Source organism: Mesocricetus auratus, unplaced genomic scaffold (genome assembly GCF_017639785.1).
Source record: "Mesocricetus auratus isolate SY011 unplaced genomic scaffold, BCM_Maur_2.0 Super-Scaffold_100007, whole genome shotgun sequence".
Classification (NCBI taxonomy): Eukaryota; Metazoa; Chordata; class Mammalia; order Rodentia; family Cricetidae; genus Mesocricetus; species Mesocricetus auratus.
Genome location: NW_024429191.1, coordinates 27,580,919 through 27,605,719, shown reverse-complemented (window position 1 = coordinate 27,605,719; position 24,801 = coordinate 27,580,919).

The window sequence follows — 24,801 nt, the reverse complement described above, 5'->3', positions numbered from 1 at the left end:
CTGTCTCAAGTGGAAAACCAAGTCTATCTCATAAACCTGTGTCTTCGGGGCCTCCTCTGCTGCCCTTGAATGATAGATGAGCACAGTACAATTAGCCTTTCCTAGAAACCATATTCTCCATATGTATGCCCCATTTACTTCCTATTTCTAATCATTTAGAAAAGGACCTACTATTTGGCTTCGGGCTATCAGTGAATACAGATTATAAAGTGATTAGTTCAGCCCTGCATCCCAAGAATTAATTTTGCTTGAGATCTGACACAGTTGTAGAAGGACTTTTACCTTCCTGTCACACAGCTTCATGTCTTCTAATGACAATTTACATTGTCTGTGACATTACACTCCTATTTTTCCCCTTCCTATTCACTCTGTATCATTCACTAAAAGCCTACAAAACATCCACACAGAATTAACTATGTCTTTTTTTAAGCCTCCACTCAACCATCTTCCTATAATTATTAATATTACTTGTTTTATTGTCTAACATAATTATTACTTGTTTTCTTATCTGTTCTTCCTCTAGGACTGTAAATTCTCCATAGCACAAATCATTTCATTTATCTTTATATCCTCCCTGGCCAGTGACAATATACTACGCATAAAAGATGCTTAGTGATACCATGACAAGAAATCACATTTATGAAACCAATCCCTATGTACAATAGATATGCATCAACAAAATTTTTAATAAAGTGATGTATAATCCACATTTATTTATTTGAAATGAGGGTCTCTGAAAACTTTGCTATGTGTAAGTAATGAACTTTGGATAAACAGGATGACAGTTCTATGGCTTCATAGAAATACGATTGTCAGAATGTGTAGATAACAGTGACAGAGATGTGCTGTGTGTGAAGGATGAAATACTGCTCTTCATGGTAGGAACATCAACTGTTATCCAACTCACAAGTGCTGCCTTCTATGGCTTGCTATTGCATTGTAATCAATGACTTCAGTGTATTTCCATCTTCAATAATAAAAATTAATTTGTAGATGATGCAGAAGAAGTAATATTGGAACCTGTTTTATATGCTATGTAATTCATGTGAGCTGCAAGGGATAATGTTTAATGTTTTTCACAGTTACCTTTTATTTGAAAAAAATTAATATATATATTTATCCTTTATTCCTTTTGTAAATGAGGGAGTTTGACTTTGTGTTTACAGGAGTCAGAAGACAACTTTTGGAATTAATTTCTCCCCTTTCACCTAGTGGGTTTCAGGCCTCTGTCTCAGGTCCTAAAGCTTGGCAATCATCACCTTTTGCCTTCTGATCCATCACTGTCCACTTACCTTTTTTTTGTCTTGATAAACAGTCTCCAAGTCCATATTATTCCATTTGACACCATGTATATGATAGAGGTTCAGTGTCCAGGGGAAAATGTTCCCTGGTAAATAGTGCAGCCTCTCTCTCCTGACCTGTGGTCTAAAAACCTTTTGAGAAACTTGTTACTCATTCCTTCCGCAACAAAGAAAAGCCTTCACAAAAGCTAGTTTCTTTTCACTTAATATGTATCCATGCACATGTAAACCCCTATGAACATAGATATGTGCAATTTTATTTTGCTTCTAGTTTCACTGTGTATATTCAATGCATATAAGTATGCTTTAAAATCTTTGTGTGTGTATGCAGTGAATGTTTACTTGTAGGTATGATGTGTACTCACACATGTGCATTATTGAGTATGTGAGTGTGTGAGTGTGGCATGCACACAGTATTCAGAGGATAACCTTGGAATTTGGCCCTCACCTTTCACTTTAAGAGTCTCTTTGTTGTTTGCCAGTGCATAAACCACTTAAACTAACTCATAAGTTTCCAGGGAGTCTACAGTTTCTTCCTCCTGCCTCACTATAGGAGTTCTATGGTTACAGATGTGTGCTACCACATCTGACTTCATGTGAGTTCTAAAGATTCAAACTCAGGTACTTATTCTCCCTCAGAAGTATATGACTTCATCATAAAGTAAGACTGACCATTAAAAAAAACTCACTACATTTCGATCATATTATTTCCATTCCCCCAACTCCTCCCAGATCCCTTCTACCTTCCTATCTACCAACTTAACTTCATTCTCTCTCTCTCTCTCTCTCTCCCTCCCTCCCTCCCTCTCTCTCTCCCTCTCTCTCTCTCTCTCTCTCTCTCTCTCTCTCTCTCTCTGTCTCTCTCTGTCTCTTCCACTCTCTCTCAAAGCAAAATAAAAATCAAAGGAAATAACAGCAACAACACCCCCAAACCAAAATACAACAGTCAAAACAAACAAACAACAGCAACAAATAACGAGACAAAAAACACCCAAACAAGACAAAAAAAGCTCACAAAAACCCAAACCAAATAAAAGCAAAACAAGAAATGTGGAGTCTGTGTTGGTCAACTACTCCTGGTCAAGGTCCTGGTCAAGGTGTGTATCCTGGAGTGTGGTTGACATTCCCAGTGACACTCCATTTGATTTTTCCTTTTCCCAGAGGGTATCATTTCCAAATAGCTTCTTGGTTAGAAGTGTTTACTTCCCTTTCTCTTCTAGTTTAACCTGTGCAGATCTTGTGTGTGATGTCACAGTCTCTGTGAGTTCATATGCGCATCTGGAAGACCTGTTTCTTTGGAATCATCCACAACCTGTGGCCCTTACAGTCTTTCTGCTTCTTCTGCATACATCCCTGAGCCTTGAGGAGAGAAGTTTTATTGGGAATGTGTCATGCACAGACAAGGGGCAGGGGAGGGCATTGCTCAGATAATACAATGATTAATGTAGTGGAGGAAATTGTATTTGGGATTTCAAGAAATTTACATTTGGAGCAGGGCCTGCTTCAATTGATATGAGAGACTTTGAAGATCCCCCAGGGAAGACCTTACCCTCCCTGGGAAGCAGAAAGGAAATATGATAGGGGACTGGTGGAAGGCAGGGGAGGAGGGTAGGGAGAGGGAACTGGGATTGACATATAAAACAAGCTTGTTTCTAATTTGAATAAAAAATAAATTAAAAAGAAATTTACATATTTAGTGGCAAGAACACCTATAATCAAAAATTTTAAGTATAATATTCATGATCTCCATGTTTTCTCTATAATTTCCACTTCACCAAACAACAACAATGAAAGAATGAGGAATAACCTAGTGAAAAGTAAGTCCTGATAGTGGAGATTTCCCTTCCTTCATCCTTGGACCTTGTCTAAATGCTGGGGATTTAAGAATTGCTGTGGCTTCCTGGGGTGAGGAGACAGCTGGTCCTTGATAGGCTGTGTCACGTTAGAATTAGCTAAGAGGTGCATCATCCATTCATTCCCTAGGCCCCCAGTGAGGTGTTGGCAACTCCATTTGGCCCTTAGCCACACTGTTTATGCCACCATCTGCTGGCCTATCCAGGAGCATTGCAGCTGTGCAGACTTCTGTCTTCCTGAATCGCAATAAAGAAGGATTCTTCAAGGATGTGGAGGAGCAGAGTGGGGCTGCTTCAGAGCGGTTCTCCCTATACCACATCAATTCCCATCCAGCCAGGCCAGCTCCTTTAGCAGTGCACACCACCACGGTTTGGAGGTGGAGGAGTACACAGCATTCAGCTCTGCTTTCTCACCATGTGTTTTAGGCACATTCTTACTGCCCATTCCCCCAAGATCAACACTGGGGAGAGGGCAGAGTGCACACCCCTTGTCAAAGATTATGACTCAGTTGTCATGCTCTAGTTTTCCATTCTCCTTGTTCTCGTCTCTACAGAATGTGCAACTCTACCTTCTAGGAGAGAGAACAGACAGAAAGGTGTTTCCCATGTGGATTTCAGATTTTAAACACCCCTATTTCCAGAGTTAAAGGCATTTTCTGTCTCCAGTACTTGTGTGGCATTTTTTTTTCTAAAGGGCAGTGAAGTACCCAGATTAGACTGACAGGGAACAAGGAGTTTAAGGAAAAATATGATCTTGAATATAGTCAAGTACTTTCATATACACAAGTACATTCATGAACACATACATAGTACTTTTTGTAATTTATGTGTGGTTGTAAAACTAAGATAACATAGCTTATTGTTTGGGCCACATTATTTTTCCTTATTGGTATGTAGCATATATAGTTTAATTGCTTCATAATATTTTAAGTATGAAGCCTGATTTTCATATTGTGGACATCAACTCTTTATTATAGATTGTAAATATCATGTCCTAATTAGTCACTTGATTGTTTCATCATAGGTAAATTATATGGATAATAGTTGCTGTAGGTCCTATTTCCTCTATCGGATTTAGAATGGAACAGCAATGCATAGAAGTCTATTGTCATGCAAAGAGATTAATAGCCTAGTCTACAAAATGCAAACTTCTTTCCTCCTAAAGAAAGCAACACACCTGCCCATTTGGTGTCTCTAACAGCCATTTCGGACTTGGAAAGCAGAGACTTTCCTGAGGGGCACTGTAGCTGTCTTTTCTCAGCCCTCCTTCAGAATGCCACAGGAAACTATTGTCCTTGCTGAGCAACACATTCCAGCAGACACCACAACATGTATAGAATTAGAGAAAGTATTGTGAAGAACTAAGTGAACTCATTGTCCAGCCTAAAGACCTGTTGGTGTTCTTTCTTATTCCCTGGTAGATTAATCCAAAATACTCCTATTTCTAAATTATAAGCACTATGTCATATACATGACCAGAATGTCATTATCTTATAGAAAACATAATAGCAATTCTATAATATTATCAAGTGTCAAATCATTGTTTATATTACCAGTTTTCTAGAGAACTGTGTGTACCAATTACCTGCTTTATTTAAATCATGACATATCCTCACCTGGTATTTGTAATTTGTAATCTGCTTAGTTGCCTTTCATTTAAAATTTCTCCTTTTTCTGTTTACTCCTGATTTGTTTTTAGAAGATAGATGATTGTTGTAAAGTTTCCATGTTCTATATTTTGCTGCTTGTCAATTTATGTCAGATGGTGTGTTCATCTGAAGATCTAATAAGTCACAAGGTAGTCCTGGAGCATGTCCTCAGCACTGTGTATTCTTGGCTACACTGGTGTCTCTGAGAAATCTTCAAGGGATTCTTTGGATCCAGACTGTTTAACTGTAATAGTGACATGCAAATGGACACTCTATTCTACTGTCTGTCATCCACTAGTGCCATCCTGTCTTAGTGTCTGTTACTTCATATCTACATTGTCCAGCCTGCAGATCAGGATATGACAGTTCCCTTGAGTTTCTCACACACTTGTCTTCTCCATGTTGGGTATTCTTACTTTTCCTATAGTCCTTTAAATCAACATGTTGACATCCATAAAACAGTATACTATTTGAGGGACTATAGTTTTGTGACTAAAAGAAATAATTTTATAAAGTAGTACCATGATTAAAAGTCAATGTACTGTGTATTCCCATTTTTTGTACTTTTAAGCTTTTGATATTGATTTATAGGGAATAATCATAGAGAGACCAAGTATGAAGTATGAAACACTGCCAGAAAGCATTATTAGGTGCTCTCCATATAGGTGACCCTCCTTTCTGGATAATGTTTTCACAAGAGCCAGAAAATGCCTTATTTTTATTTTAGTTTTTGAAAACTTTGTACATAATCATTGCCTCACTTCCATTCCATTCTCCCCTATGCAACCCCTCCATAATTCCCAAATCCTACTCTCAAATTTATCATCTTTTCCTTAATTATTATTGGCAATATATTATAATACATAAATTTACACACTTGCATAATTTCTTATTATTTTTAAAAACACTGTTTGAGTTAATGTTTAGTATAAATAGCAAAAAGGTGCTTCATTTAAATAATTGCACTCTGATTTGAAGGATACTTCACGATGTCTTGTGTTGCAGATTGATATCAACTCAGATGACAACTGTGTCCTCAGGGAAACACAGACAACGGAGAACTTAGAAAATCAGCACATCACATAAAGCCCCCAAGTTAATTAACAAGCTATAGTGTTATCAATTTACCTCTCTGTAACAATGAAAATAGGAACAGCATAGAAATCTCCAAAATATTTGCCTCTTCTTTAATATAATTTTAAGTATCAGAGTATTGTCTATTTCTTGTGTCTCTTAATATGTTCATAGTAATAGTGTCTGGTTAGTGATAATATGGCTTCTGATTCTAAACGTGTAAATTCCATGTAGGAGATTTCAGTGTCATACGAGGTTAAGCACTGTGTTTTCCATGTGCTTTTTCTCATATATCAATTTCCATCCTCAGCTATGGATACTAGTTTGGAACATATTTGTACAAAGTAGTAGAATCTTAACCATTGAGTTGTGCTATAATGTGTAGGCACACATTAGCATTGAAATTATTAGAGACTGATCTTAAAAACCTTTTAGGAAGGTTCCAGCTTATAAAAGTAAAATGTCAAATTGTCCCTCAGCAAGTTGAAAACAGTTTTCCATTCAATTATGCATTAACTAGCTATTTTGCAGAGCACTGAGCAAAATGCTTGGCTTGGTTCAAGGTAGCAAGTTAAAGGAAAAAATACATCATTAAATCTAGGGAGAAGCCCATGCAACAAGATGCCCACACTGAGGGGAGCAGAGGTAGGAGTTTTGTAGCTTCAAATTAATTTATATATCGGCTAAGTTATCCTCTCATAAAAGGTTATTCCTTTCATCATGCCACATGTGCACAGGTGGAACCAGCTGTGCATTCATAAGTGATACCTGTTTATTGAATGCTGTGGAGTTCTGCTTATGTTGATTCTATGAGAAGTTACCATATACCACTGTAAGAAGCATTAGTTGTATTTGTTCTTAGGGCAATAGGGTGAGACCACAAAGAAAAGAGGAGACACAACTTCTGTTTCAAGGGAAGATGGCCGCCTATGTGTCCTATACAAATACACACACACACACACACACACACACACACACACACACACACAACCATATTCCTTATGGTCCTGTTATAGGTCCACAGTAAACGGATAAGTCCCTGGTTGACACTGCAGATGCCCTGGTTGCAATATAGTTGTTATACTGGGTCTGTGCCTTTAACTTCCAGTTTTCAGTTCCAGCCTGTCACTCGACTTTCCATGGACTTGCTCCACTGGACAGCTGTGTGCCCATCTCATAAGCACTGTAGCTGAATCTAATTTGAAGTAATTTTGTTCTACATCCAAACACCTGGATGAATACAGTGCTGAACTTTGAACAAACACAGCCATTTTTCACTTATTTGTGCTTTTTGCTTGTTTTTTGGTTATTTTTTTGTTTTTTTAGGAATGAACATATTTTTGTAACACTGATACTTTTAATTTTAAAATTAATAGTTTTCAAAAATTAAAGCAGGTGGGAAAAAGGAGAAAACTAAAACTCTCTAGAGCCATTGTGTTTACTGGGATTTGTGTTTTATTTTTTTTACCTCATTCTTCCTGATACATAGACAGCCCCATGTCTTTTATCTATGTGACTGCTTACTGGTTGCCCCTGCTTCTAATATATTGGAATCTTGTGTTTTGTTATTCAATAGTTTTTCACAAAACTTCTGTTGAATCAAATATCCTTTCATTGCAGATTTTCTATTTTTACCCATTAACTTCTTGATAAAACTACTATAAATGATATTTGCTAATTGATAGATGTAGTGTTTAGTATTTTTCTATTCATAAGCAAGGGTATTTTATCACATGGAAGAAGAATGTTGTGACTCAGGAATATTTGGATGAAATTTAATTCATTAATAAAAGCCATCTTCAACTAATGGAAAAATATATAGACTAGACAGTAGAGTGGAAGAGAAGAAACTCATCCTTATAGCAAGTATCTTCTGAAATGCTTTCCACTGTAAGCCCACATGAAGGTTGGCACTGCCTCTTGGAATATAAATGCTGTCAAGTGCACAGAACATAGTGGGGTGATGATAGTTTCATAGTAGAGGTCTCAAAATCAACACAAGATGCTAGAACAAGGCAGTTGATTCTGAGTCATTCAAGTCAAGCTATGGAATGCATGCATGACGTTAGCTAGGTCACCTCTTTCTGCTTCTAATACCAAAGAGATAACAACTTGATGTACTTTGCATCCTCAAGGTTCAATTTGTGTTATCAAATTTCAGTGAACAAATTCCAGATACCTATTGTCTTTCAACAGCAGCACTCTGGTGTGGTCGCTTTCTGGTGATGGAGAGAAGGAATGGGATAGATGTTTGCTTTACAGTGTATTTTACAGGAATATCAAAGATCATAATTCAAGGCACATGGCCTTCCCACAATTTTAACCACAACTCTTTCCAAAAGTGTGTAACCATTCCACTCCCCTTAGCCCGCAGCTGTAAAGAAGGCATAGAGATGTTTCACAGTTGTAACTCAAAGAGGTAACAAAAGTAGAAAACTCCTAGAAACTCATCAACTGTCTTTTTCTATTCATTTGACTTGTAGAAAAGGTAAAGGCTCAGTGTTCCTGAAAGTCACGTTTATTGTGAGCAAACCCATTTTTCACGCAAAGCTGGCATCCACCAAGGATCAGTACATACAGTTACCTGAATTATGACGTCTCTTTGGATCACTGCTGTTTCTCTTTTATCCTTTGTTCTTATTCTTTTTGGGCACTTGCCCATGTATTTCAGTCAGGATAACCTTGCTCTTTTAAAACAAATTTCACATGCATCTGAGAAGAACAGGATTTGGGGATTTACTTGATTGGCAATAGTTATCTAGAAGGGTACCCATGTAAGATGACACTTAGTGACACTCAACAAATAGTAACTAGAAATTTTCAATACTGATGGTACCTTTTAATAAGTTGAAATATTTGCCTATTCTATAACATCTTTATGAACATGATTATTTGGAAATTTTAAAAATTACATATACATATATATATATATATTTCTTAGGCCAGAAGAATATATTGGATCCCTTCTAGCTGAGCTTACATGTGTTTATGAGCTGCCTAACATGAGTTCTGGAAACCCAACTCAGGTTCACTAGAAGACCAGCTCAGTTCTTGACCACTGAGCCCTAATACATAGGAATATGATGATGCTAATTTTATTATAATTCTAATTCACATTTGATCATTTATTGATTTGTTGTGCATATACCCAGGGTAAATCTAGAAGTCACAAATTGGACACTATGCAGTACTAACACTTTCACATCTTCAATAATACAGATATTTGAACATAGGAAAATTTTCAAGTTAATTTTTTTTATTCTTTGAACCGTACATGCACTCTTTAATCCTAAATTGACTTGATCTTTTTGGTTGAGTAGGTAATTTCCTAGCTTTGCCTTCTCTTTACTTAACCAATCATCATCACCTGAGATTAAAGGAGAATTTCTGAGCTTCATCTGTTATGTTCTGATTCCCTATACAACTTGAAGATGACTTTTCAAAACGACTGACCCAGCTCGCATGATTTCTCTATGGCTGCATGATTGCGCCCACTTCAGCCAGACCATCACTACTATTTGTTGTGCATTTTGTTTTTGCTTCTGGAAAGTTCACTCAGAGCTTTCTGAATAACCCTGAAGAAAGAAATATGGAAAATAATACTTTGCTTTTAATGCTACTACCTGCTTAGATTTATTTTACTTCTTTTAGGGCCTCACCATGTGGGCTAGTAACTCTTTCTTGCCTCCCATTTCCCCGTTTCCTTCTATTTATCCTCTCAGCATCCAGTGCTTGAGTGACTGGTAATTGAGTTTGATTTTTTTACTCACCAAAAAAAATTCATTATCCCCAAACATCTTTGTAGATATGAATATTTGAAAATCATACCTTTGAAAATATGAAGTCTGAAATTAGTGGGGCATGGATAAAGTCTCATTTTCTTTCTTTGTGCCATTCTTAATGAGAACAGCAGCATACATGCACTGATTGTTCCCATATCCCAGTGTCAGGTCCAAGCAGGTACTATATACATGGGTACATGTATGCGTGTGTGTAGGCATGTATGTCCCTGGTAAATGTGGACTATGTGTAGAAGTGAAATTTCATTTAATTCTAAAGATAGGTGCAATGGCTATTTGCTGTTTGAAGATGAACTACAATTCAGAGTAGTTAAGTAATTTCCCCAGTGTCACATACTGGAGATAAGCCAGGACTCAGAATCACATTAGTTATACAGTTCAGTTTTGTTTTGGATGCCACCATTGTACCTTTGCCTGACACTTTTATTTTGCCTTATGACACAATTATCTGTGACATACTTAGATGACTAGTGAGTAGAGATTCTGACTTATTCTGAGGTTGCTTTCCCATTTCCTCACTACACACTTGCCTGTGACTTTGACAAATAGAGTGCGGCTGAAGGGATATCAGGGCACTTCTGGACCATGCTTCTAAAAAGACCAGCGGCTTTCACTTTGATGTCAGGGAGCTCCCAGTTGGTGTGTAAGAAGTCTGAGGACCCAGAGGCTGACTTCTGCAGGCAAGCTCACAGGAGCCCCATGCAAAGCCTTCTGCTGAAAGCACAAGGTGCTCGGGAGTCCCTACTGCTCTAGCCCTTTGTTTTTCAGGCCCATGCTGCTCAAGCCATTGCAGCTCAGGCTCCAGATTCCACACAGAAGCTGCTGTGTTCTCTTCACTGTAGTCTGCCTTCATTCTCACTAACAGAATCATTCAATGAACTATGAAAATTTCTCTTGACAGGAAAAGGATGACAGGGCTTTCAGAAGCAAATGTTGTTCTATGCTGAGGGTCCTTCTGCCCTTGCAAGGCCTCCAAAAGTGTAGAGCAACATCCATGGAGATACCAGAATTTCCACCTTTGTGACGACAAACTCTTTGAAAACAGGTCATTTTCAGGTTCCCTGTATTTCTAGCTAACTGATCAGGGATCAATTGAACTTAGTTGAACGAATGGACTGATGAAATAAAGCTACTATGAAGAAGAATATATGGGGTTCCAGGTCTTCAGTTCTAGAGGGAATGGTGCTACAGGATTCCATATTTACCTTGCTAAGTTTCTGTCTTGCTTCCATCTACTCCTCACTGCTGAGCCCCCATCCTTCCATTTGAAAGTTTACCCTGTGCCATTGTATATTAGAACTATGTAACTTGTTTCTAATGGTGTGAGGGCTCATGGTGAAGAGATTACCTAAATCTCAGGAAAGAAGCTGTGTTGACACTTTTCAACAGTGCTAGGACTATTAGATAAGGGGGACTTTTGAAGTTCAATTAAAACCTTTTACATTAAGAGATGGCCATAAGCTTGTGGGAATATGGGGTAGTGGTTCTAGGCTTAGAAGTATGTTTAGGTATCAAGTTAATAAATAGTGCATTTGTGACAGTTTATTTGTTTATTTTGTTTTTCAAGACAGGGTTTTACTGTGTAGCCATGGCTATGCTGGAATTCACTCTTTAAACCAGGCTGGACTCAAACTCACAGAGATCCACCTGCCCCTGCCTCCCAAGTACTGGGATTAAAGACATGTGCCACTAACACCCATCTGCAATGATTTATATTTATTCTCAACTTGAAAGGATCTCGAATCAACTTGGAAACAAATCTTTGGGCGTTTTTCTAAAGAGTCCCAGGATTAGGTAAATTCAGATAGGTAGACTCACCATAAATATGGTAATACCATGTCACGGGCTGAATCTTGAACTGAATTAAAATGAGAAAGCTACTTGAGCATGAGTATTGATCTCTCTTTTGCTCTCTCATGACTTCTCACTCATTGTGACCAGGATTCAATCTCCTGCCACCGCACCTTGCCTACCGTGATGGACTGTACCCCTGAGCTGTGCTCCCAAACATACCCTTCCTTCTTGAATTGTTGTGTTAGGGATTACTGTTGCAGCAACGAGGAACATAACCAGCACAATCATTAAATTCCTAAAAGCAAATACCTTTCTTCAAATAGTGACTAGTTTCCATTAAAAATATGTGCCTCATATTTTTTCATAATGTGAAATAGGCCAAATTAACCAGAAATTGCCTTCAAGCTCGGTATACATGTAATTGAGAGAAATGTAGCAGAAACCAGACTCTCCCAGTGTGAACACTGCTTCTAGGAGGAAACAAGGCTTTGTAGATGCTATTTTTCTGTCCTTCACTTTTTTCTCTCTTAACTCTCCCTCTCTTCTCCCCTCTCTCCTATTCGCTCTCCCTCCTTCACCTCTCTGTCTTCTACCACTAAGTGCACGAACTGAAATATTACTGAGCCAGAATTCCTTGCTTTTCATACTGAAATAAATTCACTCTAGGAATAAGAACACTATAATAAACAGTTGTAATGTATAGAACAGTAACACACACACTTTAACTAGATACAAATACATATAAACTGCATGAAGAATTTTCAAAAAACACATTCTCAAACTCTTGTGTCTGGAATTATTACTGGTAACAACAACTGTGCTTAAGACTTTGTTTTCTCATGAATGTTTCTGGAAAGATATTGATTCATTAGAGGATGTAATGGCAGTAACCATGCCATTCTTGTTTGTACAGCAATTTGGATTGCATAGTGAGAGATGTGGAACATTAAAAAAAGGCATCAGATATGTTGTCTTTGCATTAAAATGGAAATGGATTCTGTTTATACCATTCCATTATGCCTGATAGTGCTGAATAGTTTATATATATATATATATATATATATATATATATTAATAGACAGCCGGAATGCTATCTCCCTTTAAAATATTGTAACTGGCTGAAGTACAAAATGTTAGTGAGGGTACAAAACTACTGCATTCTGATTCAGTGGCAGAAAATGACCTTGATGGGTTGACACAGTTAAGAAAAGTAATGATTCTAATTCAACGAATTTGTAGAATTAAGCCAGAGACTAAACAGAGATGTTAGAATGAATGACCATATCATTTGCTATAAAATACCAGGAATTGAATGCCCATGTATTGTCTGCTGTTTGTTTAAATGGTTAGTTTCTGGCTCTTCCTAATTGATTAAGTACCTTGTTTGCCCATATCCCTTAATTTCAAATTCAAGGCTTGTATGTAATCCATTTGATGGTTGTATTTGCTTTTTTCTGCAATGCAACATTGCTGACTAGGAATCGGTTTACTCTTTCATGTTTGAAAGCTCTGATAAATTGAGGAGCTTAGGCAGACAGCTCTTTTATCCAAGGGCCCTTCCTGGGATAGTGACATTGCTGAAACCTGCCTAGACTCAAAAAGACTCCAAGAGGGATAAGAGTCCTGCAGGGAAGAAGAAACAAGCTGGTTTTTTCAGTGACCTCAAGAGAACACACACACACACACACACACACACACACACACACACACACACACACAAAACCAAACCAAAACAAACCAAACAAAAAGAGAACAAAACATAACAAAAACTTGGTGCCAATATAAGAGAATTAGAGTAGGCTGGCTTGGCTTTGGCTGGTGAAAGGATAATGAAATGAAAAAATGATCAAAAGTGACATTGTGGGCCAACTAAAAAATGCCAAAGGAGGCTGTGTTGCAATCTGTCACAGACTCCACCATCCATTGAGGTCGAGTATCTGCAAATGTTTGCTGAGTAATGCCATAGGCACTGTAGTAGGGTACGTGGCAATGTAAGTGTTGCTGCATCTGGTTTTATCTTCTGCTTACTGTTCTCTTTGCCTCTGGACTTGACTTTACTCTTGCCCTTTCACTTACCCTGTATTCATACAAATGGAATACTGTTAGAGACATCATGGGGTAATCAGGTTCAAAGATGCCAGAGATACCAACTCCTGCCTTCAAAAGTCTACATTCAAAGTAAGACATGAGTAGAACTTAGGAACTTTATCTACACTTTCTGTTTTATTTGAAAAGATATTCTGGTAAATTTTCAGGAAGGCAATGAGGTGACAATGGCCTTGTTACATTAATTAATGAGCTGTGATATTTTTATTATTGTCAAAGGATATCTATTATATCTGATTCATCCTATTTTTGGAGTGCCAGATAATTAGAAGGCTTACTAATTTACAGCTCCAATGGCTTATAAGCCTTCCCTTTCTGAGAAATGCTGTGAGAGTCCTGTCTCTATCAGCATGAGTTTCATATCACATCGTTGACTTTGCCTTTCAAATGTACTATGATTTTGACAAAATATGGTGTGGTCTTTGGGGATAGTCTATAATTCTCTCAAGATCCACATCAGTGAAAATATCAGGTTTTGTGTAAAGGTTGTGCCCTTCAGGTTTCTGGAGGCAGAATGCCTGGGGAGTTTATTGTGCTTTTGGATGAAAAAGTAGAGTATTTTGTGGCCATAAAGCAAAGGCAGTTCTAGTTTAAGCAGCAGTCATGTTAATGGGTTTCTTTGGCTTTTCCTCTGTTGATACTCAGAGTAATTAATCATCAGGGGGTCCAATGGTCTCCTTTGTCTGTCCTGTACCACACATCAATCTACAAAAGCAGCAGGTGCTTATGGTCAGTATTCATTTATGATTATCTTCGGGTTACAGAGATGTCCAAATTCTTATAGGAAGTGCTCCCAATACTGATGTTGTATAGATACAGTCAGTATAAATGTTCCTTCCACTGATGGTTCTTTACTACATATATAAATCATTTTTGCTCTATGGACAGCTGATGGTTTTGCCACGTTAGACTCCATCGTTTCTTGTTGTAGCTCCATCTTGATCATTTCTGTAATCCATGGTGATACTGTTAGCATAGCATTAAATGGTGTGGCACTACAACCCAAGTTTCATGGTTGGAATCTTTTATTATTATCAAAAAGATATTCTTCTCTCATATAATACATCGTGAGCACAGTTTCCCCTCCTTTTGCTTCTCTCAGCTCCACACCACTCCAACCTCCCCACTTCCTCTGATCCACTCCCACTTTATTTCCACTTCTGAAAAGAGTGGGCCACCAAGAGACCACAGCCAAAAAGCACAAACCAAGATACAACAATACAGGGGGAAAGCCCTCCTATCAAGCCTATGCTCATAGTTGTCCAGAGAATCCTGGTTAAAATCCATGGATCACAGAACAAAAGACAGAAATGTTGCAAAGGAGTGAGGGAAAGTTGACAGAGATAACAGGGAGTAAGAGTGAGGGACTACATTATATACATGTATGAAAAGAACAAACTGAATAACAAAAACATGAAACATGAAGGAAAAGGAAACTTAGGAAGTATGTAACTCATCCCAGTAGTGAAATAGCTGAGTGATTTTAAAGACTCATTATCATTTTTAAGCCCTGGTGTACTATATAGACTTTGAATCATATGGCAGTGAAGTTTTCAGTACACAATGCAGAGTGGTCCAGGTGACTGGAACATGTGCTGGCTCACACACTTTGCATCCTTATTCTTCAAGTACAGTTCCCTTCTTCCTCTACCTACTTAAAATGTGTGAATTGAAGGTGTTGCCAGCTCTTTTTGTATATGCTAAATGCCCAAGCATCTAGGCAGTAAGGTAATCAGTTATATATAAAGGATGCAGACATCATAGAGATGAAAACTATACTGGTGTTGTTATTTATGAATGGATTACTAACTATGATTAAGAGATATTAATGAATTGGAATCTGAATGCTGAGACTCTGGGGTCTTATTTCACGCCTCTTGTTTAAGAGGAGAAAGTGTTTTGAGCTCTTTCGTTTTGCTACAGCTGTGCTGCAACCAAGCAATTTTAGTGGAAAAAAATGGATTTGAAGCACAGTTTCATTTTGAGTTTTGTAGAACTTGTCAGTCATGGGAAAAGAATTGCCTTGAAGAAAATGTGTTAGCTTCTCTGTTTACAGACTATAATCTCAGGGCTGATGTTATGCGAACAATTGCCAGCATGCCTCTTTACCTTCTAATAGGAGTAAAAACACTCATTCTCAATTTTTGTTTTACTCTTGTGCCTTTCAACTTGATTAAATGCCAGCAGGTTGCTGGGGTTCTAAGTAAATACATGTTGTTGTTGAGTCTTTGATAATGTTCCCTGTGCTCTATAAACCAAATAATCAGATTTAGTTTGTACTTGCTGTGTTAAAGTTCCAGAGGGCTCACTAATTAATGGAGAGAAGGAGTGATGGGAAGAGAGAGAGAGAGAGAGAGAGAGAGAGAGAGAGAGAGAGAGAGAGAGAGAGAGAGAGAGAGAACATCAATGGCTGCAATTACAGAATTCTCTTATAAATAATTTGGAAATTAAGTTTTCAGCCTCTTGTGCTATATTTCTAACTTGTGTTTCCATCACTGTCTTTGCATCAGAGATGATGTCAGAGTGTATTAGCTAAACTTGTTTCTACATCAGTGTTTTAATTATCTGGCCTTGTTGAGGGCTTGTTGAAATTTCATATGGCACTTTAAAATGCAACAATTTATTACAAGGAAGGCTTCCTTCCAATCATAGGTTTTCTTCATGGGCACATCTCATAGGAAAAATATTTTTTAGCATTTTACTTTTAGCAATTAAATTTTTTATTTTTTATTTTATGTGTATGGCTGTCGAGACTGCACCTATTTAAGTGTACTGTATGAATACAGTGTCCGTGAAAGCCAGAAAAAGATATTGGATCCCCTGAAACTAGAGTTACAGATGGTTATCAGCCACCATGTGAATTCTAGAACTCAAATCCAGGTTCTCTAGAAATGAAGCCAGTGCTTGTAACTGATGATCCATCTCTCCAGCCCTTTCAAACATTTTCCACATGCCATCTATTTTAGTTTTTTTGGGAAAAGGTCTTATATATTATAGAAATTCTATTGCTGAGCAATTGATGGCTTTATGGCATTGTGAGAGTGACTAAAGTAAGGTTTTTCAGTCGCAGTTCAGCTTCTACTCTCAGGGGCTATTCTGTACATCACAGGATGTATGGTTACACCTTGCATCTTTAGCCATCAGTTGTCAGTAATCCCTTTGTCACCGTCCTCACTGTGATTATAAGAAATATTTGCTGAGATTGCCACATGTCTCCTGAGATGGAGCACGAGGGGCTAAGAAACACAGTTCTGGATTATACTTTTGTCTACATTTTATTTTATTGTTTTCCCCACCTCAGTGTGTGTGTATGTTTTTCTATGATGCATGTAGTCAAATTCTACTCACTGTTTTTATCAAGAAAACATTTTTCTTTGTGAAACTGTGTCTACAAAAAAAGTGCAGAAAATACATATCTGTGAGCATTCATCCAGAAATGGAACAACTGTGTCACTCTTCCTCCCCACGAGGATACATGAACATTAAGGAAAAAGATAGAAAGATCCTAAGAGCAAGCAATCAGGAAAAGCACAAACAAGATAGTGTCTTCTTGTCATGACAAACATGACAGCAGTTATTGTTTCCTACCTAGGACCAAACCAGTCAGTATTCCAGCATAGGTGTGTGTGTGTGTGTGTGTGTGTGTGTGTGTGTGTGTGTGTGTGTAGAGGGGATTGTGATCTCCCACCACTAGCTGGGAGCTATGGACAGTTGGTGACTGCTAGCTGATGTAAAAATAGTTTTCTTTAAGACTGTGACCCATGATTAGTCTATTATTCTTCAGTATGTGACTACACCCATGCATATGCATGTGGTTCCAAGTGGATTCAGTAGTTTATTAAAAGAAAAGATGACATGATGTGATGTGTTATGAATCTAGGAGAAGTGGGAAAGGTGAATATTGAAGTACACTGTATGCATGCATGGAATTCTCAAGAAATCAACAAATATATTACATTAAAATGTAGCTTTTACTCCTAATCAGATGGATTTATTTTTCTTGACTTCCATCACTTCATGAGTTTGGTTTTATTAGCTCATCATTATTGAGTCTTTATAAAATATTCACCTTAGTTTTAGCAAATAAATTCCTTTTCACTTTCAAAATGCATATTCAATATATTTAATACATTTATGCTGTCAAAATATTGAGTAAAGTTGACATAAACTGTTTTTATAAGAAATACAGCTAGTGCGAGATACACAGTTATAGCGAGGCTAGGTGTGGCTCGGCAGTAGAATACTGGTCTAGCATGCCAAAACTCTGGGTTCAAGGTCCAGGACAACAAACAAAGCAAGAGCCCCATAACATAGTTTGTTAGATGACATCTGTGGACAACAAACATCTATATCTTTGAGGACTATTTGAGAGCTGCAGCATCTTTCTTCCATCTTAATTGAATCAGGTTCCCCAGGTGATTGCCATGCATGTGAGAATTTGATGATGCTGAAATTGTGAATAGCTCAGGAGATTTGAGAATCCAACAAATTATAACCATGAGGACATACTTTTCTTTCCTTGTGGAAATAATTGCTAACATCAAATACTCAGGGAACCATTTATGTATTTCCTATCATTTTAATTTTATGGATTTTTTAAAAAGTCTGGCGGTTTCTGAGGTATAATTTACATTTATTTGAATTCACTGATTTTTTGGCTGTAATTCAATAGGTTTTGATGAATGTACAGATTCATATAACCACCATTTCCACAGTGGGTGTACAGAACTATCCAATTTCCAAAAAGTTCCCCTTTGCCCTCTTGTCATCACTCTCTTCTAATTCTTCATCATTCTTAGAACTTAACAAAAATGGGATCTATTAGTATTTAGTCATTTGTGCCTGCATGTGTGTGCATGTGATTGTGTGTTTTTAATCGGAGCATGCTTTTGATGTTCATGTATGCCGCTGTGCAGTGGTCCATACCTGGTACTTCTGTGGAGTATGATCTTCTGAACTGTGGTAGAAGACTGACTTGAGGTTAGTTTTCCAGGAATTCAGAAGCCATTACATAATGGACTTTTGCCATCATCGAGACATTAAAACAGATACTAGCAGTGAGCACTTACCCCACCTTTAAACCCATATGACACTGCCACAGTATAGATGAAGCTTACCTGATCATCTGCTGGACCATGGTGTTAAGGGCAAGCTGGAGGTGCTGTGAAAATGAAGCATGTCACTTCTTCCCTATAAATGTCATGCCCTTTGGAATGGAACTCAAGGAGACATACAACACTTTCTTGAAACTCTGTATATTTACTTGAAGGACTTTGCTATTATATTGTGGGGGGTGAAAAAACAATTGTTTTCCTTCTCATGTGAATCCTGTGAGAGATTCTTGAAGAGCAGTTGAGTCGCTCACGCTAGCCATATTGTGAACTTTGGAGCTGTTTGTTTTAGAAGGTTAACCTCAAAAACCAGATAGTTGTTTCCTACTTTTAGCTAATAGTCCTGGCATCTTAACTCCTTTTAAATCTGTTGGTACACTTCAGTGAGGAACATTGTATCTCACTCTATTCCTGAGTTTTCAATGGAAAGATTGAATCTTCCTCACCTCAGATTTGACCAAAGCTGTGCTTATTGTTTTCCCCAGCACTCTTCTGTAGTGATTATAACTAGTTTCTGGACAGAAATGCCCTACCTAGGAACTCAGTATGAATATAAAAGGTGAAAATATTCAAGGGGGATGTATAAATGATTGATATATTACATTTCAGGAGTGGTTTTGAATGAGCCTTTTTCTTTTTCCTGCTGAATCTCATTTGTAACAACAGCATTCATTCTCTCTCTCTCCATTCTCTGTCTTTGTGGGTAGTGGTGCTGATACATGTGAGGGTAGTTGAACATTTGTGTATATGTACACATGGAGGTCAGAGATTAAGCTCCAGTTCTCATCCCCCAGGAGCTGCCTTCTTCTTCTTCTTCTTCTTCTTCTTCTTCTTCTTCTTCTTCTTCTTCTTCTTCTTCTTCTTCTTCTTCTTCTTCTTCTTCTTCTCCTTCCCCCAACTTCTGCTCCTCCTGCTCCTCCTCTTTTTTTTTGTGAGGTAGGATTTCTCAGTGGGGCCTGATGTTCACTGATTAGGCTAGGCCAGTGAACCCCAGGAATCTGCCTGCTTCTGTCTCTCCAGTGTTGAACTTACATGAGGGTGCCAGTAAGCCTGGATTTTTACATAAACTCTGACCTTAAGTTCTCATGCTTGCACAATAATCATTTCACCCACTGAGTCATCTCCTCAGTCTCTAGATGTAATAACATTCTTGATGAAAGGAGTGTTTCATGAAAATCATATTTTCTAGTATGTTGGATCAGCTTGCTGGGAGGCTCCCGAGAGATTCTGATAAGATTTTCATGACTGCTACATTAGATATTTTTAAAGAATAAAATAAGATCCAGGGAATAAAGCTTTGAAATGGGAAAGTCTGAAACAACAATTCAATGAGTGTTGCAGACAAAGCAGCCAGCGTCCTATAGCAAAACCCACGAGTCTTTGAAACTCAAAGTTTGACAAACAAAAAGTAAACCCAAAATGGTGTTTATTCTATCTGAGAATTTAAGTTCAGGGGATCAAAAGGTGCACAAAATGGTTCACATGTGCACACACACATGCACGCACACACGCGTGCACATACATGCATGCATGTGCACCTACACATATACACTCACACCTGTAAACTGTTAGACACACAAACACATGCTTTTACAAATAAATTTTGTACTTTTGCAAATAAATACTTATGTACCAACTGTATGCCAAATCTGGTGTCTGCATTTATTACCCTTACAATGTAGTTAAGTGTGACCTTAAGCAACAGAGCTGGCATGAGAAGCTTTATGGTTGAGTGATGCCTGCAAAATAGGAACATTTATCAGGGGAAAGAGTTTTGTTTAGAAGTTAGGAGCCTTACTTAAGGCATGATGTTTAAATACATTATCCTCACATGCTGCCTCCACCCCATTTAGCTTCTAACCATCCGTGAACACTGCAGACTGGTTCTAAGGTCTTTTCCTTGTTTTCTGTGAATCTATAAGCCATTAGAAGTCATCCCCTTCTACATCTGTGCCTGGCCCTTCCTGGCTCAAATTCCAGATGAAGATATGACACCCTGAAGAGTATACCTAATTTTGCCTTTTTCCTTAGATAGTTCCTATTCATTTTCCCACTGGCAAAAAAAATCTCTTCTGTGCTCTAAAACCCATTCAGCCTTAAGTTTACCATCTAAATATTCAAAAGTGATAAGTTATCACAATGGGTAGTGTATATTTTGCAGAGAATCCCACTACTTACTGTTCTTCTGTGATTGCCATCCATTTGGAGAGAGAGGGGTGGGAGGGAAAGAGGGGCAGGGAGAGAGAGGGTCGTGGAGAAACAAGAAGTAAATAACAGTATGTTTGATACAGTGGTGCTCATAATTTGAACATCTTAACTAATAGAACTCCATGGGCAAATGGTACTCTTACTCTAGAAAAACTTTTAGTTTCACTGACTTTAAATGTAGCCCTTGAGTTCATACTACTTATGCCCACTTTCATGTTAGGGTGTTCTGTAAGAAAGAGGTATGTATGGACACTAAGAAGTAGAAGAAACAGAGCAGACATCATACAAATTGTCCACATATCTGGTAAGTAACACAAAGGAAAATTGTAGTCCATAAATATGTGGGGTGAACAAAATGTGATGATACCTCCTTGTTATAAATAATTTATTCAGGAGTGCTGAGATTTAGGGTTTGAGTGATTATGAGCCCTGTGGTAAACATTGCTTGAAACATCCCATAAGGAGGAACCCTTGAGTAAAGATCCACATTGATCATGATCATTGTTCCTTTGTTTATTTGTCCACTTTTCTAGTCATTGAATATATTTAAGCAAAATGAAAATGTGGTCTCTAGAGCTGGGTTGTTGGGGTGATTTCAAGAAACACTCCTGGAAAATAACTAATGGTGCAGTGGGCAGCTCTGTTGTTACACAAATGGTAGTCAGATAACTTCTGTAAGCAGAAGCAGCTGAAGAACTTTGCAGATGCCACCCACCCTGTCACCATGAACAAGTTAACACTCCAAGGCAAGGATTTCATTATGATGTTAGTGCTTCATCCGAAAAATTCTTACTAAAGACAATCCTGCTCCCAACCTCCCCAGATGCCCCCATCTTCCTCTCCATCCCCGGCAATGATCACAAGTGTGCCTGGCTGTCCCAACCTTACTTCATGCTGAGGTACCAGAATAACTTTTCTATTGTTAGTGAAGATGTCAACAAAGTGACAGTGATAAATGACATCTCAATGTTATTTATAGAAATAGTTTTTGTCACCATTGGCTCCCTGAGAACATTTTGGTGAAGCACATACCTATGTTACCCCACAGGTCTATTGGCCACAATGAAATTGCTGCTGGAGGGATGTGTGTTTTTCCCTTGAAGGAATTGACCTTGGGAGAGATTCCATGCCATTTGGATAAGGTCGCATGGTTTTCTCAAAGCAAAGACAATATCCGGGCTGCTTGATCCAGTGAACCTAAAAAGTTTTGATTTTTTCTCCCCTCTCTGGCACTTACACATACATTTAGTAACAGACTTCATGCAGAACCCAGGAGAAAGCATAAACTATGTTTGGACCCAGGAACCTAGGGAGGATAAAATAATTGTAAATGGAAAAATTGAAGTGGAATTTGTGTATAGGGGAGATAAACAATGTGCTGGAGTAAATGGGTAATCTTTTGACCAATTTTCAAAAAAAATATTGGAATGTGAGGCTGTGTGGACCTCCAGTGTGAGTGAAGATCCTGACCTTGAAGAGAGATTCCTGAAGAGCACAATGTGACAGTCATTATTTTGTAATCTAATTCATATGGATGTGTCAGAGGAAGAAGAATAGGGCTGGAGAAAGTGATGATGGTTAGGGTAGCCAACAGAGCAAGAGTTGAAGACTTGATGACTTTTACCTTACTGAAAAAGGAACCAGGTAAAGTAGCAGTTCTTAACCTGTGGGTTGAGAACCCTTTTGGGGGAGTCTCAAAGGACCCTTTACCAGTGGTCACCGGAGATCATCAGAAAAAACAGATATTTACATTATGATTCATAACAGTAGTAAAATTACAGTTAGGAAGTAGCAATGACAGTAATTTTATTGTGGGGGGTCACTACAACACAAAGAACTGTATTTAATGAGTCACAGCAATAGGAAGGATGGAAACCACTGAGATAAGGCAATGGTCAATAGAGTAACAATTAGTGATCATGAAGTAATCAAGGAAGCAATCCCATAGACTCTCAGCTTTAAAGGTGTTGGTCCAAGCAATCTACTGTTTTTCTCGGGGTTTAGTTACTTATTTCTCAAAAGGAATCCCAAAATGTCTACTGTGAGATGGAATCTAGGTTTAAATATTCTGATCATTTTATCTGCTGATTCATTGCTAAACTGACCATTTATCCTAAATTTCAGTTCTCTAGATGATGCCTCTGCATACCCCTAAATTATTACTAAGTTGTCTCTTTCCATTCATAAAGTGTTTCTATGGTTGACTTGTGGAATCTACTGCAATGTTGTCATGTGGAGCTTTTGTGGGTACCCTTGTTCCAGCTCTGCTGGCTTTACTCACAGGTCATGGCCTCCAATTATTCTTTTACCTTATCACTATCAATACAGTGAATAGAGTCCATTTTCACAATTGCTGCCTTCAGAGAAAATTACTCGAGATGGAAATAAATATGCTCAGCGGGGAATGACTGGGGAGTGATGAGCTTAACAATGTTGATTCTGCTGGTGTGGCAACTTGGCTGGCTGCTGGGGACTTGGTTGGAAAGGGAAGGTCTGAAATCAGGGAGGAAACTCCAAAGAAGAATGTACTTACTCTGTAGAATAAAGTCATGCTCTGTTAGGGTACATGAAGGACAATTTCAGATAATAGGATATTTTCTCTCCCCATGACATCTATGAACCTGCTACTCAGAATGGTAGCATTTTGGAGTGAAATGGCTTATAGCATAGGTGTTTTCCTGTGTTGATTAAAAGGTTAAGTTTAAAGGCCACTGTGTGAATTCAAGGTTTCTACAAGCCTCTCTGGAAGATGACCCTCATAATCCATACCTTGCTTTCATATATTTGAGACTTGCTACCTGGCTGCCATAATCCTTATTCATTCAGGGAACCTTTCGTAGGTATTATTGATATATCAGACTTCATGCTAGGCAATGTGGAGAAAGGGAGGATGATAAAGAAATGGTCAAATGGAGATTTTTATATCCTTGTAGGGTGAAATGGACATACTCTTGTGATTGCAAGATAGGTCGGTGGCAAGCATAGAATGCTGAGGGTCCTCAACAAGGTCTCTTTGTGTTGCCCTTGTGAGGTGGGGAAGCCACCCAAGGCTTAAACATAGAAGTGTGTCTTTACGTTGCTGATGCAGAGCAGAAATTCCAAGTGCAGCATAGAGGAGTAACTGCATAGGGAAGCAGAGGTTTCAAATTCATTGGTGAGAAAGCAGCAGGTTCCAGGAGTGGTCACTGACTACAACAATGTATTTGACTGTAGATTTATAAGGCAGGCAGCACCCAGGACACAATGTACTCCCAAATGTACTGTCTTCTTTTCACATTGTCGAGTATACTGCACAAAACTCCATGAGTTATCAGTATCTTTCAAATCCTAACCTAACATTAAATTATATTCTTGATGTCAAGAATATCAATTTGAAAAGTCCGATAACAGTGGTGTTATAATAGAATGGCAGCAAGCATATGAGGGAGTTGGAATAGAATTCTTTCTCAGAATTGTGCATGCAAGTTAAAAGATGCTCTGATTTTGTAAGGAAGCAGTGGTGTAATGTACAACATGTACTTTTCTTTTGCCAACTATTGAGTAGCTTGGCTGTCTTCCTGCTTGCCCCAAATTTTTTATTAAGTGCTTCTCGGAGTCCTGTACGAATGCCAGATGGTTCACCAGTGGAATTCACCAACATAGCTGTGAAATGCTACTCCAAGTCTTTTAGTAGACTGCCATTAGTTAAAAACATGGCTAGACTGGTGTGAGAAAAATTTATGAAGATTTATAATGTAGTCCAAGAATATATTGGCATCCACAATTAGTCGTTATTTAAAATATAATGAATCAGGCTATACATACACATTGAATCTTTATTTATGGAAAAATTAGATGAGATGTTTGGAGAGTGACTGGAGAGATGCCTGAATTAAGAATGCATACTGCTTTTGCAAAGGACTGAT